The sequence below is a fragment of the Lissotriton vulgaris genome, chromosome 1_1 (genome assembly GCF_964263255.1).
Source record: "Lissotriton vulgaris chromosome 1_1, aLisVul1.2, whole genome shotgun sequence".
Lineage (NCBI taxonomy): Eukaryota > Metazoa > Chordata > Amphibia > Caudata > Salamandridae > Lissotriton > Lissotriton vulgaris.
Genome location: NC_141685.1, coordinates 1,470,894,078 through 1,470,914,352, shown reverse-complemented (window position 1 = coordinate 1,470,914,352; position 20,275 = coordinate 1,470,894,078).

Sequence of the window (20,275 nt, the reverse complement as noted above, 5' to 3'; positions counted from 1 at the left end):
CATCCATCTTGACGACCCCTCCAACTCTCTTGGAGTAGATCTGCAAGGCGATCTCAAAGCTTTTGGGATCAACCTTGCCAACTCGGGCGCAACACATGGGAAGGGCCATTTGCTGGACCCCATATTTTCTAATTCAGATTGCCTTAAAGCACTGCCAGCGCTGGCTCTTCCTTGGACAGACCACTTTATGGTGCCTGCCCAGTGGCAGTTTGATGTCCCAGTCGTACCGGCCCCCAGAGTATATACCGTGGAAAGAGCCTGGTCTAGGCTCCCAGTGGATACCTGGGCCGTACATCTGGAGGCGTCCCGGCCTCCCCCTGGGTCTAACCCGCTAGTTGCGGACGAGAATCTAAACATCTGGCTCACCAACTCGCTGGATACCCTCCTCCCCAAAAAGAAACAACTTACCAGGGGTAAGAGAGTCGGTTCTGCGCCCTGGTATACATCTGAGCTGAGGAAGGGCTGCAAGAGGCTGGAGCGGACCTGGAGGAAAGATTGGAGCGAAACGAGCCGGAAAGAATATCGGGCGGCTCTTAGTACCTACAAATCTGCTATTCGGGTAGCTAAATCAGGATTCTTCGAGGAGAGAATAGGCTCTGTGGCCAACTCCTCGAAAGAATTGTTTAGGGTCATTAAAGAACTCCTGAAAACCCCTGAACCTCAGGTCATTCACGAGGACCCACGTGAGAAATGTTCAGAACTCGCCTCCTTCTTTAAAACCAAAATAGACAACATCTTGGCATCTCTCCCCCGGCTAGCCGAGGAGATACCCTTGGGTGATAACTCAGGGTCTCAGCCCAGGGTGCAATCAGCGGAGCTGGTTTCTCTCGGTCCTGTCACTGTGGAAGAAGTTCTTACAGTCCTGACGGCCATGAAAAGTGGCTCTCCGAAAGACCCTGCACCTATGAAGTATCTAAAGCAGGTAGCCCCCACCATCGGTGGCCCAGTGACGGACCTTATAAACCTGTGTCTCACCCAAGGAGTGGTGCCCCCTAGTTGGAAAGGAGCGGTTGTTAAGGCCCTCTTGAAAAAGTCTAACCTGGACCCAGCCGATCTTGCCAACTTTAGACCTATTTCCCTTCTCCCAGGCCTCAGCAAGGTAGCGGAGAAGCTGGTGAATACTCGCCTATCTGGCTTCCTGGAGTCCAATTCCCTTCTAGGCGACTCCCAAATGGGTTTTCGCCCCGGTCAAGGGACCGATACTGCCCTACTGGCAGTCGTGGAGAATGCCAGGAGCATTTTGGATTCAGGGGGATCGGTGGCAGTGATCCTCCTGGACCTCAGTGCGGCATTCGACACCGTAGACCATCAGGTGCTTCTCCAACGGCTGTCGGGGGTGGGGGTCTCCGGGATGGCCCTCAAGTGGTTTGCTTCTTTTTTGGAAGGCCGGACATTTGAGGTGTGGGAAGGCCACGAGAAATCATCTTCGGTACCTCTCCAGTGTGGTGTGCCACAGGGCTCATCGTTGAGCCCTACCTTATTTAACATTTATATGGCCCCTCTGGAGAGTGTGGTACTGCCTCTGGGTATTAAGATCATCAGCTATGCTGATGATACTCAGTTAGTGGTAGGGCTTTCCCAGTCAGCTTACCATCCCGACCGGCTGCACACGTGTTTGGAGAAGATCTTCACGTGGATATGTAGCTCAGCACTCAAGCTTAACGGCTCCAAGACCGAGCCGATGCTGCTGGGGAATTCCCCTCCCTCTCTACCACCTAGCAGTTGGCCTAGCTGCCTGGGAGCTGTACCCACCCCCAAGCAGGAGATCAAGAGCCTGGGGGTGTGGTTGGAGCAGGACCTCTCCTTTAAGACACACGCAAAAAAGACCGCAGGCGTGTGCTTTGGTCTGCTCCGATCAGCTCGGAAGATCTTACCTCTCCTCCCAGTTGCCTCTAGGAGGTTACTTATTCAGGGGCTTATCATCTCGCGGCTGGACTTTAGTAACGCGTTGTTTTTGGGTGCCCCAGAATCCACCCTATACAAACTGCAGCATGTGCAGAATGCAGCCGCCAGGCTCCTGACAGGCCTCCCCAGGCGCTAAGCGCGAATATCTCCAAAAGCTAACACCTGCCCCTGAGCAGTTCTTAGCCATGTTATCCAATGGTAGGTGGATAACATGGCTAAGAGCATTAGCTCGGTAATGCATGAATATTGCTGACTTTTAAGCGATATTCATGCATTTCGGTCGATTTTTATTGCTTAGGAGATATACCTTGATAATAGCAAGGTTCCTAAGCGATAAAAATCGCCGCAGCTCGGCGATAAAAATATCGCCGCTAAACCAACATAGCGATAATTATCGCTAGTTGTTGGTAATATGCCCCTATGTATGGGGGGCCTACAGATACTGGTGACATTGACAGGACGATTTGCAACTAAAACACTTTGGATAATATGCAGTAGCAGACTTCCCATGGCATACTTTCCCACTGTGCCTACTGGGATTCATTTCTTTAATTCCATTCCCCAATGCCCACTGTAGAAAAGATTAGTAAAGTTACTTTGCTACATGGATGTAAGAAGAGTCCATTTCAGTTCAACAAATGTCCAGAAAATCCTGAGCGTTGTAGGCGTTCTTGAAATCATGATATACTTGATCTCCAACTGCAGTGCCATCTATCATACAAGGAAAAATATTGCTGTGAAAATCTTTTGAACAGGACAGAGTAACTATCCTTTAATGGACTTTAGCAAAAGCACCTCATTTAAGCAAGTACTATACAAAACGATGTAACATTTGGTGGATGCAGTATCTGTTGCTTCCTACATATGTATTGAAGTATTGAAGATGTCTATGCACTCTGAGTAGGGCAGGCAGAAGATCCAGTGCTCACTAGCACATAGTCTACGTCTACCAAGCACCAAATCAGGCTCTTACCTTTAAGGACGATCGCTTCTTATAAAAATGTTAGTAACATTCACTCAAGGGCCCTATAGGATAAACATTGATTTAACATTGATCTTCTACTCCACAGAGGCCCGTTGCTGTTTTGGGGGCAAATATTTATTTGAAGAGAAGCAATATGTAGGTTCCCTCCAAAAGACAAGGAGTGCTATCAATGGAGCACTGGGCTCTGTGAACACACTGCCATTTTCATTATGACAGTTAATCCAGAAAAAAAAACTGCTGCAATGAAATCCATGTGGAAGTAGGTAAAATGTTTCAATAATTTGTCTGCCTCAACATTTGTACTTTACTTGCACCTTGAGGGAGGCTCGTTTCCCTGCTGTGTCTTCTATTAGTATGAAACCAGCATGACTACGAAAAGTGTATTTGGAAAAAGATAAAGCATATTTGGTAGGCCTATGAGATGGAATCGGTCTTTTCTTCTGTGTGTTTCATGAAACTTGTGACAAACATAGCAATCCCCATGAACTTCCAGAGATGGTCACAGTTTGAAATGCCATTGTAAAATAATTAAATAGCATTTCAATTTTTAATGAAGGTTTGCCAATAGAAGTTTGACAGATAGTTTAGAATGTTACCAAATTGAAAATGTGTGTTTTTAAATGCGTTCTATTCCCATCAATGCCATTTTACTTACAAGCACGATGTGAGTGCAGTGGTGGGGCTGAATCCAGCGATTGTAGGATTACAGCTGCCACAGCAGTGTGCAAGACGGGCTAGTCAGCTGGTTTGCTGCGGCCAGCCCAACATGCGCACTTTCCATCCAGCAATCCCATGGCCCTGAAACAGCTGGGGGATTGCTGGCACAGGCACCCAGACTCACAATGAGCTCTGGGTTAGCCTGCTCCCATCAATCCTGGAGTTGCTTTTATGCTGAAAGCAGCTTCAGGATTGGTTGTTGGTGTTCCCCTGAGAAGGAAGGAAGTCCTTTCTTTTCCTGCTCGAGGACGCCGGTATGGGGAGAGAAGTGCCATATGGAGGAAGTAGTAAATTTGGTTAGTTTGGTACCAACGCGCCTTACCGTATTTTTGAAGTTGTAGCCGCCACTGCCAGCACAGTGCAGGGGGCAGCAGTAGGCCTCATTTAATAAGTATGGCTCTAACTGCTCTTGTCCCCGAGATGAACTAAGCAAGCAACTTTGGCTACTGCATATTGATGCGCTAATTTTATGCTAAATGTGCCCCTATCTGTCTAAATGCTTAGACTATCAAAGTTGTCAAAATTTAACTACCTCCTGTGGTTTTCTTTAAAAAAAATCTATTTAAGTGAATGAATGTAACTGAGTTGATGATTTTTTTTAAGTGATTTATAACATTGTCGAGTTGCTTTGTAGGATCAAAAGGATAACTTCCTAGGGAATGTTTGTTTTAAAGAGGTTTAGTGGAAAAATTCTGCCACAACATGTTTATTTTAATATTTTTTGTAGAAAATATGTTTGTCCCTTGCCGCGTGAGACTGCACTAGCCCCCTAAAGTCGGCGCCACGAGGTTTGGATCCACTTCACCTCACGTGGGGCACTGACTATGGATATTAAACGCACCGGAGGACAGAAGTCCATTCAGGGCTTTGAAAGGAACACTTCGCAATGTACCTATTCAGGGCTGAACGACAGAGGCACACTACATAATCCAGAAATCACTGCCCATCAGAGGGCGTATATTAACTGAAAAGAGGGTGTGTCTCAAGCATCATGCGAAGATGAACCTTTGAAAAAGAAGCACTCGGCTTCGAAAAGCATCAGTTTGCATCAGCTGTCTGCCCAATGGAGCGTTTTCACCATGGTGGTCGGTGCTCGAGTGAGTGTCTGCCCTAGGGGCAACTTGAGCTTTGATCTAACACGCGTCCGCCCTTGCCGCGAGAGACTGCACCAGCCCCCTAAAGTCGGCGCCACAAGGTTTGGATCCACTTCACCTCACGTGGGGCACTGACTTTGGATATTAAGCACACCGGAGGACAGAAGTCCATTCAGGGCTTTGAAATGAACACTTCGCAATGTACCTATTTAGGGCTGAACGACGGAGGCACACTACATGATCCAGAAATCACTGCTCATCAGAGGGCGTATATTAACTGAAAAGAGGGTGTGTCTCAAGCATCACGCGAAGATGAACCTTTGAAAATGAAGCACTCGGCTTCGAAACGCGTCAGGTTGCATCAGCTGTCTGCCCGATGGAGCGTTTCCACCATGATGGTCGGTGCTCGAGTGAGACTCTGCCCTAGGGGCAACTTTAGCTTTGATATATATATATATATATATATATATATATATATATATATATATATATATATATATATATATATATATATATATATATATATATATATACATATATATATATATTACCTACTGGCGGTCGCCAGTAGGTAGTTATAGTTAGGATTTTTTTCAATGTTAAATCTCAAAATTCTATTTGGAATAACTTTGGCACCGGTTGACGAATCTGCCTGGAAATCTTTCCATAGGGCGGTCGATTTCACTTTTAGCCCGAACGGCTGAATGGATTTCCACCAAATTTGGCAAAATTGTAGGGACTGGTAGCCCGATGTGCCTTTGCTATGTCTCAAGATATGTGCTCCAGTGGATTTTGAGTAATTTAGGTTCAAAAAAATATATATATCTATAGGCGCGCTCCGGTGCGCGCACCGGGGAGCGCACCAGGCTCGACACGCGACTTGCGCGCGGAAAGCTGATTGGCTCACGGGTGTCTGTAAACATTCGAAACAGTCCAGAGCGGCCGCCATCTTGTGTCTCGGTAGGATCGAGACACAAGAGGTGACATAAAAAAAGGGGGAAATTTCTATAAGGGGGCAGGGTAGACCCCCTCCTGACCCCCTAGGTTTAATGTGGGGGCTAAAATAGGGTCCCGCGGGGCATTTTAAAAAAATATTTTTTTTCGATTTGCGGGGGGGGGGGGAGCGCCCGGTACGCGCTCCGGGAAGCGCACCGGGGAGCGAAGTACGGGGAAAATCCAGGACCTTATTTATGAAGGCCTTGCTACAGTTTTGCGCCGCCTGTGCTTCACTTTTTGTAACGCACCAGCGGTGTAAAAAAATGTGCATCGTTGCGCTATATTTAAAAAGTGACGCATATAGGTAGATGGATCACTTTTAAAAACCCTGCGCCACATTATACCTGCGTCAGGTATAATGTATGCAGAGGGGGGCGTTCCCCCGCAAAAAGCTTCGTAATAGTGACGCAGTGAAATCTATGAGATTTCACTGCCTCACTTTTAGGATGCTGTTGCGGCAAAATCTTGCACCTGACTCACAGCAGGTGTAAGACTGACGCAAGACCTTTCACATGGTGCTTTCCCTAAGTGAAAGGACGCATTACTGGAGTTGCGTTACTTTTGTGACGCAATTCACAAATGCGTCACTTTTGTGTTTACAGATACGTCAGAAATACTGACGTATCTGTAACTCCTTGCGACATGATTCGTCATACATTAAATATGACACATCTGGAATGTCGTAAGGAGTGCGCACAGAAAAGTGACGCATCGCACCAGCGGTGTAAAAAAATGCGCCTCTTTGCGCTATATTTAAAAAATGACGCATCTAGGTGGATGGGTCACTTTTTAAAACCCTGCGCCACATTATACCTGCGTCAGGTATAATGTATGCAGAGGGGGCATTCCCCCGCAAAAAGCTTTCTAATAGTGACGCAGTGAAATCTATGAGATTTCATTGCGTCACTTTTAGGATGCTGTTGCGTCAAAATCTTGTGCCTGCCTCACAGCAGATGTAAGACTGATGCAAGACCTTTCACATGGTGCTTTCCCTATGTGAAAGGACGCATTACTGGAGTTGCGTTACTTTTGTGATGCAATTCACAAATGCGTCACTTTTGTGTTTACAGATACGTCAAAAATACTGACGTATCTGTAACTCCTTGCGACATGATTTTTCATACATTAAATATGACACATCTGGAATGTCGTAAGGAGTGCGCACAGAAAAGTGACGCATCGCTGTTTTCACGCAGCGATGCGTCACTTTTCAGAAATGAGGCCTCCAGTTTATTCACTGTGCCACCTCTACGACCCTTTCTTGCGTCAATACGTCCCTTTTGCATACATTACACCTGACGTAGGAATAATGTGGCGCAGGGGTTTACAAAGTGATGTATTTACCTAGAAACGCCACTTTGTAAATATGAATAAATAAGGTGCATTTTTTATTGGACTGATGCGTCACAAAAAGTGATGCTTTGGTGGCGTTAAAGTGATGCATAACTTCATAAATGAGGCCTTCTGCCTTCAACTCCAGCAATGCATCTTTTCTTATCCTTCATCACCCCTGTTCCTTTTCAACATTTTCTTTGAATATCAACATTCCCCATATTCACTCTTCTTCCTCTTACTTTCTTTCCTAACACTCACCTTCTTTCAGTCCTCCTACTTCACTTCCTTTCTCTTCTCATACCTTTCTGTTCTTTCTTACTCATTCTCCTTTCCATTATCAATGCACTCTATTTCACTTACTCTTTTTTCATTTTTTTTTTAGAATATAGCTCTTTGATGAGAATTGGAGGTAGTTCTGAAAAGAACTTTTGGTTTTCTTCTTTTTTCTAAACAGGAACAAAAACAGGGAATGGAAACAGCTCAACAGGAGCAAAAAAACCAAAAGAAATTAGCGGTGGGAAGAGCAGCGATGGTTTTCTAATGCTCGAACCATGAGCTGTACACTTTGTTCTCCAAAGGTAAGCAGTTGATTGCAGTATCTGCATCTGAGGGCACCATGGTTAAAAGCAGGTTGAATGTTCGGAACCAGCTCTTGTGATCTCCCCATCCCAGAAGAATTTGATCCTCCGGTTGATGTAGAGGCCCCATCACTGGGAACCTCTTGTGCCAGAGCCCTGACACTTTCCCTGGCAAAATTCTGGGGGTGCTTCCTCTCCACATGTCGGATCATCGTGTAGTTTCCAAATGAGCACTTTTTTAAGGGGTTACCCCGCGCCAGCACTTCTTTGCAGATCCTGCACTCCACTTTTGGACCATTCACCTTTTTTTGATTAGGTGGGATTTAAAAAAAAATCCAAATAAAATGTTCCTTAACTTTTCGTTGAGGAGGCTCTTCATTAATGAATTCTAGTTCTTCATCACTGCTGGATTGTCTGGCAGGCATGGTAAAACCAAGAAATATCCAGGAGCAAAAAGGCAGGTCTTGCAGTCACAAAAGTGAAAGAAGAAGTAAAGGAAATGGGTGGGGATTTCATTCTTTGTAAAAAAAACTGTTAGCAACCAATGAAAAGTGTTATTTTAAGGTCACATGACTTGACGCGCTGACGCTGCGCGCTCCGGAGCGCTTCCGGGTGCGCACACGGGGCACAAACGTATGCGCTTCCGGGGCGCATAAGCGGCGCGAACATAGGCGCTTCCGGGGCGCATACACGGCGCGAATGTAGGCGCTTCCGGGGTGTACACGCGGCGCGAACATAGGCTCTTCCGAGGGCGCTTACGTTGCGCGCCGAAGTGATGTCATCATACTTTTACGGAAATGCATAATCATTTTCCTCATTAAAAAAAACTGCTTTTATTTGTATGGTACGAAATCTTTTGCATTATTATTAACTTTTCATTCTTATTTTTTTCACAAACGAAAGTAGCGCTCTGGGTGCGCTTTCCGGAGAGCTTACCGGTGAGCTTACCGGAAAGCTTGCCGGAGAGCTTACCGGAGAGCTTACCGGAGCGCGCACCCAGAGCACCCCAGGCAAAAATGATATATAAAAAAACTCAAAAATTAATACTTACACAAAACAGCAAATTGTAAAAAAAAAACATAGGTTAGAAACTCGATATAGAAAGGAATTAGCATTTAAAAAAACCTATGAAATTCACTGAAAAAACCATAGGTTTCACACCAGTTATAGTTAGGAATTAGCATTTAAAAAACCTATTAAATTCACACCAGTTATAGTTAGCTGGAAATTGACATGTGTGAATATGTGTGTGAGTAACTTTTGGATGACTGTCAGTGTGTAACAGGATGTATAGGTGTATCACTACATATAATGAGTGAGTATATGTATGAGTGACTATATAGAACTGTTTGTGAATGAGTGGATGTGTATATAGATGGTGGAATTACTGAATTGTTTATTGGTATGGGTATCTCCACTTTTTTGAAAATGTTAAATACTATTCTTGAATATGTGTTTCAAGGCTTACATTACACTGAAAGGAGGTCTGTCACTCTGTCACAAGGATGGTGTCATCAGTGATGTCATGAGTGATGTCACTGACCATGTCATGAGTGATGTAATATGTGACGTCATCAGCAGTGTATTGCAGGCGCGCAAGTTATAGTGAGTCCAACTAACTATAATGTGGGAATTTCAATGGTTTTATGTCAATAAAATTTCCAGCTAACTATAACTGGTGTGAAACCTATGGTTTTTTCAGTGAATTTAATAGGTTTTTTAAATGCTAATTCCTAACTATAACTGGTGTGAAACCTATGGTTTTTTCAGTGAATATATATATATATATATATATATATATATATATATATACATATATACATGAGCACCAACTCGTAATAACTCGCTTAAAACGCGAATCATGGGCGCAGACCAAACTTCATTGCAGCATTATTTTCTTTCCACACACAAAATGTCAAGAAGCGTCTCCGCTGTCCAAGCATCCTTGGTCACTTGTATATATATATATATGTATATATATATATATGTATATATTACCTACTGGCGGTCGCCAGTAGGTAGTTATAGTTAGGACCTAGTTGCCATAGGAAATCCTCAACATTCTATTTGGAATAACTTTGGCCCTGGTGGATGAGTCTTTGCGAATTTCTCAAAGAAGATGGCTCGGTCCGCTGCGCTCCTTCCCTGAAAGTTTGGGGGGGGATTGGTCAAGTGGGGGCTGAGATATAAGGGGGGTCCCAAATCGTGTTTTCTCCATGTTATTTTCCATAGGACCTTTAGACTCGGCTACAGGTCGAACGGTTGAATGGATTTATAAGAAATTTGCCAAAACTGTAGAGTTCGGTTCGCAGATTACGCTTTTTTTGGAATGGTGTAAATCTGTTCAGTAGTTGTTGAGAAAATTGAAGTTAAAGTCAATTATATATCTATAGGCGCGCACGCGTGCGCGCACTCAAGCGGCTGCGGGTGAGCGGAATTTATTTTGCTGCGTGACGTCTGTTAACGTTCGATTCGAAGGAAATCAGGAAGTTTTGTTCGCCATTTTGTCACTGCGAGTAAATATATTGTTCATTTCAAAGCGTTGAAACATGGAAAGGGGAGAAGGTAGAGATTGTTTTGCTGCGTAGCTTTTCTCGGGGTGTGCAGTAAGGCCCTTAAATGCAAAAATATATAATTTTTCCCCGAAAAAAAATACGGGGTGCGCGCACCCGGTCGCGCACACCTATTTACAAGAGTGTGAAAATGGAGATAAATCAGAAGTTTGAGTGCTTAGATATAAGGTGGCTCTGAAAAGAGCCATTGTGTTAATTGAGTGTTTTCTGCATTTATAAGTAAGTACCGATGCAGAGCCTGATGTTGCAGAGGAAGATTCTGTTTCCCTCATTCGTGAAATGAACACCGTCTCTCCTATAGACGTCTTGCATGTGGTATCGCAAGTTGTTGTGGTAAATAGAACCCATGCTATAATCTCTGAGGAACGCAGAAACAGATTTATTTACATGTCTCCTTGCTTTCTCAAATTGTGCACAATGTTGATTGGACCAATTCCATTTCTGTCTTTGGCATATATTGGAATATACCAAGCCAGATCGAGGAAAAAGTGTCATCAATTGTCGAAAGGTGTCTTTTAGAAGCATTTCCAGACCTACCCCAGTGATTGTGCCTAGATCGTTCCCACCACAGTGCACAATTATAAGGTCTGGTTCTGGGAGATGCATAAAAGTTTTCACCAATGGAATCAATTGGTGACATTTCAATCCTCTTTTGGCAATCCATGTTATGTGTACATTTGGTAAGCCGAGGTTGCAAATTCGTCTGCTTACTGCATATTTTTCACTCCAGTGAATATAACTGTGTCCTAGCCAGACCTTCATTTTCAAGGGATTTGTAGTCGTCCTCCGATCGGTTCTGGAAGTGGAATGGTAGTTAGAAGTTGAAATTCTAAATAAAGAAAAAGGAAGAGGCTGGGTGTGGTTTAAAAAATAAAAATGATTGGTTGATTGTAAGAAGTGGAGATTGAACAGTACGTTGCATGTTAATGTTTATGTTAAACGAAAAGTACTATTGGGTGTGAAAAAACAAGACATGTAACAGAGCTGTGTATTGGCAGGTGTTTCTGGAGGGAAAATAGTCTTCTTAGTTTGTTGTAGAACGTTAAGACATGAACTTTTGACCTGTGCCTTCAGAAAGGTGCAGAATGAGGTGTAACCATGGAAACAGCCGGAGATGGCAGTTGGTGATGGGTTCACTCTTTGGTGCCTCTGCATCTGAGTCTGTTCTCTGGTGGCAGGCGGAGAACTGTTTGTTATTGTGGAGATGAAAGGGTGATAAGGAGAGAAATACGACATAGCGTCTGGCCTGTAGAAGCGTGGGAGAAGTGATTAACTCTGAGTGAAGCGGAACTGTGTCAGTGCTTGGTAACAGTAAAAAAAAAATGTTAACAGTGGTATAACTGTCTTTACGGTGCGCGACCTACTAAGAAAGAGTTCACGGGCCGTAATTGGCTTGCAGGTTCTAGTATCAGTAAGTGAGGTCGAGAAAAGAAAACATTCAGGACTTTATTTATGAAGGCCTTGCACCACCGGTGCGTCACTTTTTCCCATTTTACAAAAAATGAGGCACTGGCGGCGGAAGGTCTTTATAAATAAGGTCCTCAGTGTCTACAGTTAAGGTTATGTGGAACCCATGAATAGTTTTTCAATATGAAATCATTTCAGTTGAGATTATGGATTAAAAGAGAAACCGTGAATATTTGAAATGTTTATTTAGAAATGTACTGTTTTAAAGGCAAATCATTATGTAATATGAGTACAGAAATTGCAAAAAACACAGTAATTGGTATTGTCAGTAGTACATGGAATACAAACGCTATAGTTGAAGAAAAATGAATATAGTTGGAAAAAAACATTGTACACTCCTATAAGGAAGTATATTATATTTTAATAAATGGAAGAAGGTCTCTGGCCTTTCAGTTTAGGAACGATATATGAAAATGCAAGTGGTTATACATCATTACTTTAACAATCAGCTGTCTACATTCGAAGCACTATCAAGTTTGTGTTATGTTACTGTGTACGGGGAAAAAAAGGCGGCAAAAGCGACAAAATGGCGAGAGGTGCATGTATGTAATCTGTTGGATGCTGCACAAATCAGTATTGAGGAGAACTACTGTATTGAGATATCTTTTGAAGGTTGCAGTATTGCATTTGAAATACAGCACAAGTAACAATGGAAATATTGTTGAAAGAACATATTTTTCTGTAAAGTATTTTAAAAAAATAATTTTATAGAAAATTAAAGGAGCAGAGGCGTGTGAGGTGGAAATAAGCAGTTGAGATGCGAAATGGCGTTTACAGTTATAAAAAACTCGTTTAAAATTTACACATTAATTAGGGTACATGTAGCATATATTAGCGAGTTTTGCATCGAGTACGTTTGAAATAACCTTAGATATGATATGCAATAGAATTGTTGAGATTAGACTGTAAAAAAAAAAAGTTGAAAATCGAGTAGCTGAAGAAACAAATGTAGTTCACATAAAAGACCAAAATTTAAACAACACAAAATCATAATGTCCACTGTTAGTGAAGCCAATAGGTCTGTTCTTCAAAAGAAAATATGGAAAAGAACGTGAAGAATATAGGGAACCAAAAGGAAATGAGGACGTCAATGGCTTGTATAAGAGTTATTGAAGCATTGTTTAGGCAAAATAGGTAGCTTCTGCTTGTAACAGGAAATCAGTTTTATCATTTGAAAGTATGTCAGCTATCCAATGGAAAAGAGTAAAGCAGTACTCATGATCTGTTAAAATCGGAGCCTCTTTTACCATCAGAGGGCAGCTCGTGGGTTTTCGATGTAGCTCGCTGTTAGGAAAGAGTTAACCGTCCATTGTGTAGGCAAAGTATGCAGCAAGTGCTTCTAACATGAAATCACTGTTATCATCTGAAAACATGTCGGCCATCCAATTGAGAAGATGAAAGGAGCATTCATGATCTGTCATTATTGGAGCGTCTTTTACCATCATAGGGCAGCTCGGTGGGTTTTCGATGTAGCTCTCTGTTAGGAAATCTTGCGCCGCTGCGAATATATTCCAATGACCCAGAACTCCTTGTATCGCTGCAAAGGCCATAAACCCTCTGTTGTAACAAAGCTGTTCATGATCAAGTAACGGATTCATGAGGTGATTGTAATTCGGTTCAGGAGGTACCAAATTGCAGAGACATAAATCCAGGGCCCACGTGAAATCACAGCTCAGGCAATGAAATACAGGCTGCACACAGGTGAAATACGAATATCGAAATGATAATCGATATGAAGTATTCAAAGTTGAGAGTGGTAAGGTGCCGTAGTACAGAAGCATTCTCTGTCGAAATAGTTCTAAGTGGCCCGGCTCGTTTGCGAAGGCAGGAGGGGCATCCATTTTCAATTTACCAAGATGGTAAAGGAAACGGCGCAGCACTGCCGGTTGTATAGCAACTCCACAGAATTAGGTCGCCGGCTATGCAGTGGAGAGGAGCAAAATGACTTGATAAATTTTCTAGGAGTCTAGTCACTTATATATTACTTAGTAGTTATCAAAAAAGTAGCTTTTCTTGAACTGGAGGATGCGTTAAAAAATAAGGGAGTGATTTGAGGGAGTTGTAAAGCAAGGTCAATTTTATTTTACATCAATGCTGTTTTCTGTGAATGTTAACTAAGTGAAAGATATGTGTGTGAGCAGATGCAACGTTCAGTTTTAAATGTGACAATGGCGCTCTTGTTCATGTCTTCCGATTCAAGGTCGGTATTCGCTGCCAAATACAAAGATCAAGAAACGCATGCGTGGGGTACATAGTCTGCATTCTTAAAGAAAAGCAAATGAAGGGTTATTTTTACCGCGTTAGCATTGTCGTTTAAAAAGTTACAGTGATTTCCATTATATGTTAAGAAAGTGTCACTGATGAAGACTGAAAATAAATCCTTATAAATAACAGGGACTGGTGTATTTTAGAAAAGGTGTGTAACATTACATGAATTGTGAAAAAAAAATAATGTAATTGAAAGTGTATGGTTTGAAAATGAAAAGTAGAGGTTTATAGTTCACGTTTTGAAAGCAGTACTAGAGGGTCAGATGCATGATAGATTTATAAAAAATAGAACATGTTTTTAAATAGTATTATGGAAAAAATATGTGCCTTTATGTACTATTTACATTATCTGCCTGTTGCGTATTCTTTGAGTTTTAGTAATCCTGTGTCTTATAAGTTTTCCAGGGGACGTTTGAGGTTCATGGTGGGTTTGGGCAGGGAGGGTAGGTTGGGGGTTTGTAATAGGGGGTCCGGGTGGGGTGGAGTGCGGAGTTTAGTGAAGAGTGAGGGGGGCGGGAGTTAGGGTGTTTGGTAATGGAGCAGAGTCAGAGGACGCCACATTTCTGTTATCGGGTGCCACGGAAATATGTATTTATTCTCAGAGGTTTATTATATTAAGGATATATATCAACATGGTGGCTCTTGTCGTTTTGTGGTTCTGTGCATGTTTATAATGCTGGCCCTGTAGTTTTTGTTTATGGACCTTATTACGACACACAGGGGAGCCACGTTGCACAGTTGGAGATCAGAGACTTAGGAAATAAAACTTTATAATTGTAAGGGCTCTAAGCGATACAAATCGCCCGTTCTCGGTGTAAAAAATATCACCGCTATTGGTGGTAATTTCTACGGTGTTAGTGCTCGAAGGAGAATAGTAACATATATGTGAAAGCAAATTGTGTAATAGGCTCAGCATTTCACATTATCGAGTGAAAACAAAAGTTGCTCTTACATAGCAATAAGTCTCTTATAATTAAGGGACGGAGTGTATATAGTGCTATTTAGTACTCTGCTATGTGATTGATGTCGAATATTTCATAAGAGGAGGCTTTAAAAGTTTTTCGATAAACTGGTTTCCCAGGGAAGTGGGTGGAGTGTTCCGTGTAAATTGCAGAATAGAAACTAGTAAGAACCAATTGGAAGTGTTGTTTTAAAGTCACATGACTGCACATGCGTGTCTCAAAGCATGTACGCGATATGTGGGTGCGCGCACCCGGTCGCGCACTAAATGAAAGCGGCGAAAAAACATCTCATAATATGCTCTTGGAGCTCGTTTTGGTAGAAAGAGTTTGTTCTGAAAAGAACTTTTTTTTTTTTTTTTTTTTGGAAACAAGTGTTATGATGCTTTTGATTTCTTAAAGTTGCTACGACATTTTTCAGTATGTCATACTATCCAAATAAAGTGAAGAAATTTAACTTTTCTTGGAGCATTTATGACTCTCAATTGTGTGTTTAATTAGAGTATAGCTTTGCTCTCCGTATACAAGAAGATTTCCACAGTTCGTGCATTTCATGTGCACGTTCGCAAGATATGGTCTCAAGTCCATTTCAGCACTCGATGGAGATACAGGTCGTCCACCGGAAGATGTGCTGGTTACTTCTGATGGTAATAGCGTGGCCTCCGTTTTTCTTGTCAAAGGTGGTCGCTCATTTCCTTCAGATTCGGAAGATGAATGCGGAACGGTAGCCATTGCAGCGAAGTCTTCGGGAAGATGTTCGACGTTGTTCTCTCTTGAGAGTAGAAAAGAAAGTGATGGAAGTGGGTGGAGTGCTGCGTGTAAATTCCAGAATAGAAACTACCAAGAACCAATTAGAAGTGTTGTTTTGAAGTCACATGACTTCACATGCAAGTGTCAGGTCCTGTACGCGATAGGAGGGTGCGCGCACCCGGTCTCGCACTAAAATAAAGCGGCGAAAAAACATCTCATAATATGCTCTTGGAGCACGTTTTGGTAGAAAGAGTTAGTTCTGAAAAGAACTTTTTTTTTTTTTTTTTTTTGGAAACAAGTGTTATGATGCTTTCGATTTCTTAAAGTTGCTACTACATTTTTCAGTTGTAATACTATGAAAATGAAGTGAAGAAATTTATCTTTTCTTGGGGCATTTGTGACTTTCAATTTTGAGTTTAATAAGAACGAGGCTCTGCTCTCCATACAAAAGAATTTCTCCACACTCGTTGCATTTCATATGCACCTTCGCAAGATATGGTCTCAAGTCCATTTCAGCACTCGATGGAGATACAGGTCGTCCACCAGAAGATGTGCTGGCCACCTCTGATGGTAATAGCGTGGCCAGGGCTCTTGTCGATGCTTTTGCATAATGCTCAGGGTGCCTTTGTTTAACATGCCGCTGCATGGTGTGTATAGAAAAGGAATATTTTCTATTTGGATTTCCCCTTGAGAGCTCCGAATTGCATATCGTGCAGGTTACTTTTGGCGCATTCACTTTCTTTTGATCTTCAGGATAAGTAAAAAATTGCCAAATGAAAGATTCCTTTTTTCTTCTTAACGGTGGTCGCTCATTTCCTTCAGATTCGGAAGATGAATGCGGAAGGGCAGCCATTTCAGCAAAGTTTTCCGGAAGATGCTCGAAGTTGTTGTCTCTTCAGAGTAGAAAAGATTGTGAAGAAAGTGGGTGGAGCGCTTCGTGTAAATTCCAGAACAGAAACTACTAAGAACCAATTGCAAGTGTTGTTTTCAAGTCACATGACTTTACATGCGCTTCTTAGGACGTGTAGGCGGTGACACTATCTAGTTACGAACGTGATTTCATACTTAGGAACTAGCATTCAAAAAACCTAAGAAATTCACTGAAAAAACCATAGGTTTTACACACGTTATAGTTAGGAAGTAGCTGGAAATTGTACTGATATACAACCAATGAAATTCCACGTTATAGTTAGTTGGACTCACTATAACTTGCGCGTGTAATGCACTGCTGATGACATTACATATTACATCACTCATGACATGGTCAGTGACATCACTTTTCTATGTTTTATATATGTATATGTAAAGGTCGAGGGAAGAATAAATGTTAAAATTATTGTCTTAATGAATGTTTTTTTTTAAAGAAATGATTGGATAACTGGCTTATTAAGTGTATCTTAGTGAATACATATATTAGCGAGTAATGTTTAAATATTTCAATATATGTATCAGTGTTTCACTTTGTGAATAAGTGGCTGCATGGGTTGATGAGTACCTACATGTGTGTGTATATGGGTTATTAGATGTTTTTTTAGTATCAGTATGAGTGTCTCTATGGTTTGGTGGGGGTGTTACTTATGATATAGATCCATCAATGACTGACTCACTGTTTCTATGTTTTTTGAAGACAGCATATGTGCAGGACTGTATGGGTAGATGAGGGTGTATATGTTTGTGTTAGTAAGTGAATGACTGTCTTACTATTGTGTTTATCAGTAACTACATATGTTTTAATCTAGTATATGTGATTATTGATGTATATAAGTGAGTATATGTGAGAGTGAGAGATTGAAAGAGTTCCTGTTTAAATAAGTATGTGTTTCTATAAGTGATTGTTTAAGAGAGTAAGTATGTATAAGTTTCCTTAGAAGTAACGTGGTAGTGTGTGTATAGTTGTATATGCAAATAAATGGATGTTCAATAGTTTATTTGCTTGTGTGAGTATGTGTGTGAGTAACTTTTGGATGACTGTCGGTGTGTAACAGGATGTATAGGTGTATCACTACATATGATGAGTGAGTATATGTATGAGTGACTATATAGAACTGTTGGTGAATGACAGAATGTGTATATAGATGGTGGAATTACTGAATTGGTTGTTGTAACTGGTATGGGTATCTCCTTTTTTTGGAAAATGTTAATTTCTATTTTCCAATATGTGTTTTAAGGGTTACATTACACTTAAAGGAGGTCTGTCATCAGTGATGTCATGAGTGATGTCACTGACCATGTCATGAGTGATGTAATATGTAATGTCATCAGCAGTGCATTACACGCGCAAGTTATAGTGAGTCCAACTAACTACAACGTGGAATTTCATTGGTTTTATATCAGGTACGAAAGGGTGATTAGTTGATAGCCCTCGATTGCACCTCCCTCTATACAAGCATTCGCCACTCTGATGGCGTAGCAGCAGTACAGTATTACTTGGGGAGGAGGAACCTGACTTTAAACAACACAGTGATATGCTGATTCTAATGCTCAATTGTTGTCTCAAACATAATGTATTTATGTTTAACATTCTGATATATAGGCAGTTGCAAGGTGTTGCTATGGTGGCCAGTTTCTCCCCAAGCTTTGCTTGTCTTCACATGGGGACTTGGGAGGAAATGGTCCTCCATACTTGTTTTCAGCATGAAATGAAGAATCATGTCATCAGTTTGCATCGATTCATTGATGACTTGTTCGTGGTTTGGAGGGGAGGAAAGGAGGATGCTTTGGGATTCATTGATTGCCTTAATAATAATGAACTCAACATTCATTTTACAGCTGAGTTGAGTCAGTATCAGGTTCCTTTCCTTGACACCTTAGTATATATTCAGAATAATAAACTAGAGACCAAACTGTACCGAAAATGAACAGCTGGAAACATCACACTCCACGCTGGAAGTACACACCCCCGCCACCTCATCATGAGAATCCCATATGGCGAGATGCTACGTCTCCGTAGACTGTGCAGCAATGAGCGGGACTTAATGGAAGCTCAAGCTGCTAGCGCCGCAAGATTTAGAGAGAGGGGATACACCCAGAAAACTATTGATGAGTCTAGTGGTCTCAATCGCCAATCCCTGCTAGCTAAAGGCAACCCCTCCACCAGCACAGTAACAGAGGAGGTGATTACTGGATCCATGCCCAGTACAGGGGATGGAACCTTCAGGATCATTACGGGCTTTAGCACCCAGCCCAAAGAGGTGAGGAGACTCATCAACAAAAGCTGGCCTATAGTACTGAAGGACCCTATCATTGGGCACAAGCTGCCTAAATGGGTCAGTATCAAATACAGTAAAGCGCCCAATATGAGGGACAGACTGGTGAAGACGGGCCCAGAAGTGCTCACCAAGACTGCGTGGTACCAAAATAGGGGAGGCTTCTACAAGTGCAAGACTTATAAGGCTTGCACACACGACGTCAACCACACCAATTATCGTGATGAGCTTGGAAACAAGGAGCACAAAATCACAAAGACTCTCACGTGCAAAACGGAGTTTGCTGTATATGTCTTGCAATGTCCCGCCCACTACAATATGTGGGCAGCACTAAGCTCCCTGTACATAAACGTGTGTTACAACATTTACGTGCCATAACATCACAAGATATTACTTATCCGGTTGCACGTCATTTCAAGACCCACCATAACAGTGATAACAAAGATCTCAAATACTATGTAGTGGATTCTGTTTTGGATAGCAGGAGAGGTGGTGACAGAGAAGCGAAACTAAGAAAACTAGAAACCAGATACATACTACAATTCAATAGCAAACAACCATGAGGTTTAAATGGGACGGAGGACCTTTACACTTGTTTACACTAACGAAGTAGGGTCCTCTAACTTTCCAATAGTAATTCTAGCCAATAGGCATACCATATTGTCTCAGTATTAATCTTAAATTCAAATATGTATATATGTATAGTTTTATTACAATAGAGGTATATATTTATATTTATTTTTATGCGTTTATGTAGAAGCATCGTCCAACATTGAGCTTTGGTTCCCTGCTGAGATTTTAATGAAATGTCAATGTTACCAACTATTTTACCAACAGTATTAACTAACTATGTTATTGGGATGTATAACAATCTGGTTAACAACGATCTTATTCTACTTTATTCAACAGTTTCTTATTAGCACCTTGAGAACAACTGAACATATATAAAGATAATCTGTAACTATGAATTGCATCTACCAAATACCCTTTTACCTGTCTATTGACCCTTGAACTAATATGATTGTATTTCTGATCGTAAAGAAGTATTCATGCCAACTTGGGGGCTTGAATACAACCATTTTCATCTTTTTCCTTTATTTTTATTCAAATTGCGTCACTTATGGAGAAACTCAGGATTACTGTGACTTGAATGTACATATCGATAAGGTTATATGATACAAATCTCTCTTTTTAAAGACTGACTGGGCTCAGTCGGCTTTTTAAAGGTGTATGTCTAAGGATTCATGAGTAGTCATTAGTCAAATGCTTTTTGCACTATGCACTTTGTTTCATTGATTTGCACTATTGAAAATCTAAAACACACAGTATGCTGGTTGCCAGGAGGGACATGGGCAAATACAACTGGACATGGAATTGCTCAAAATTGAATTTGATTTAAAGCATGGACCTTTACACAGATTTGAGGGTACCCTAACTCCCAA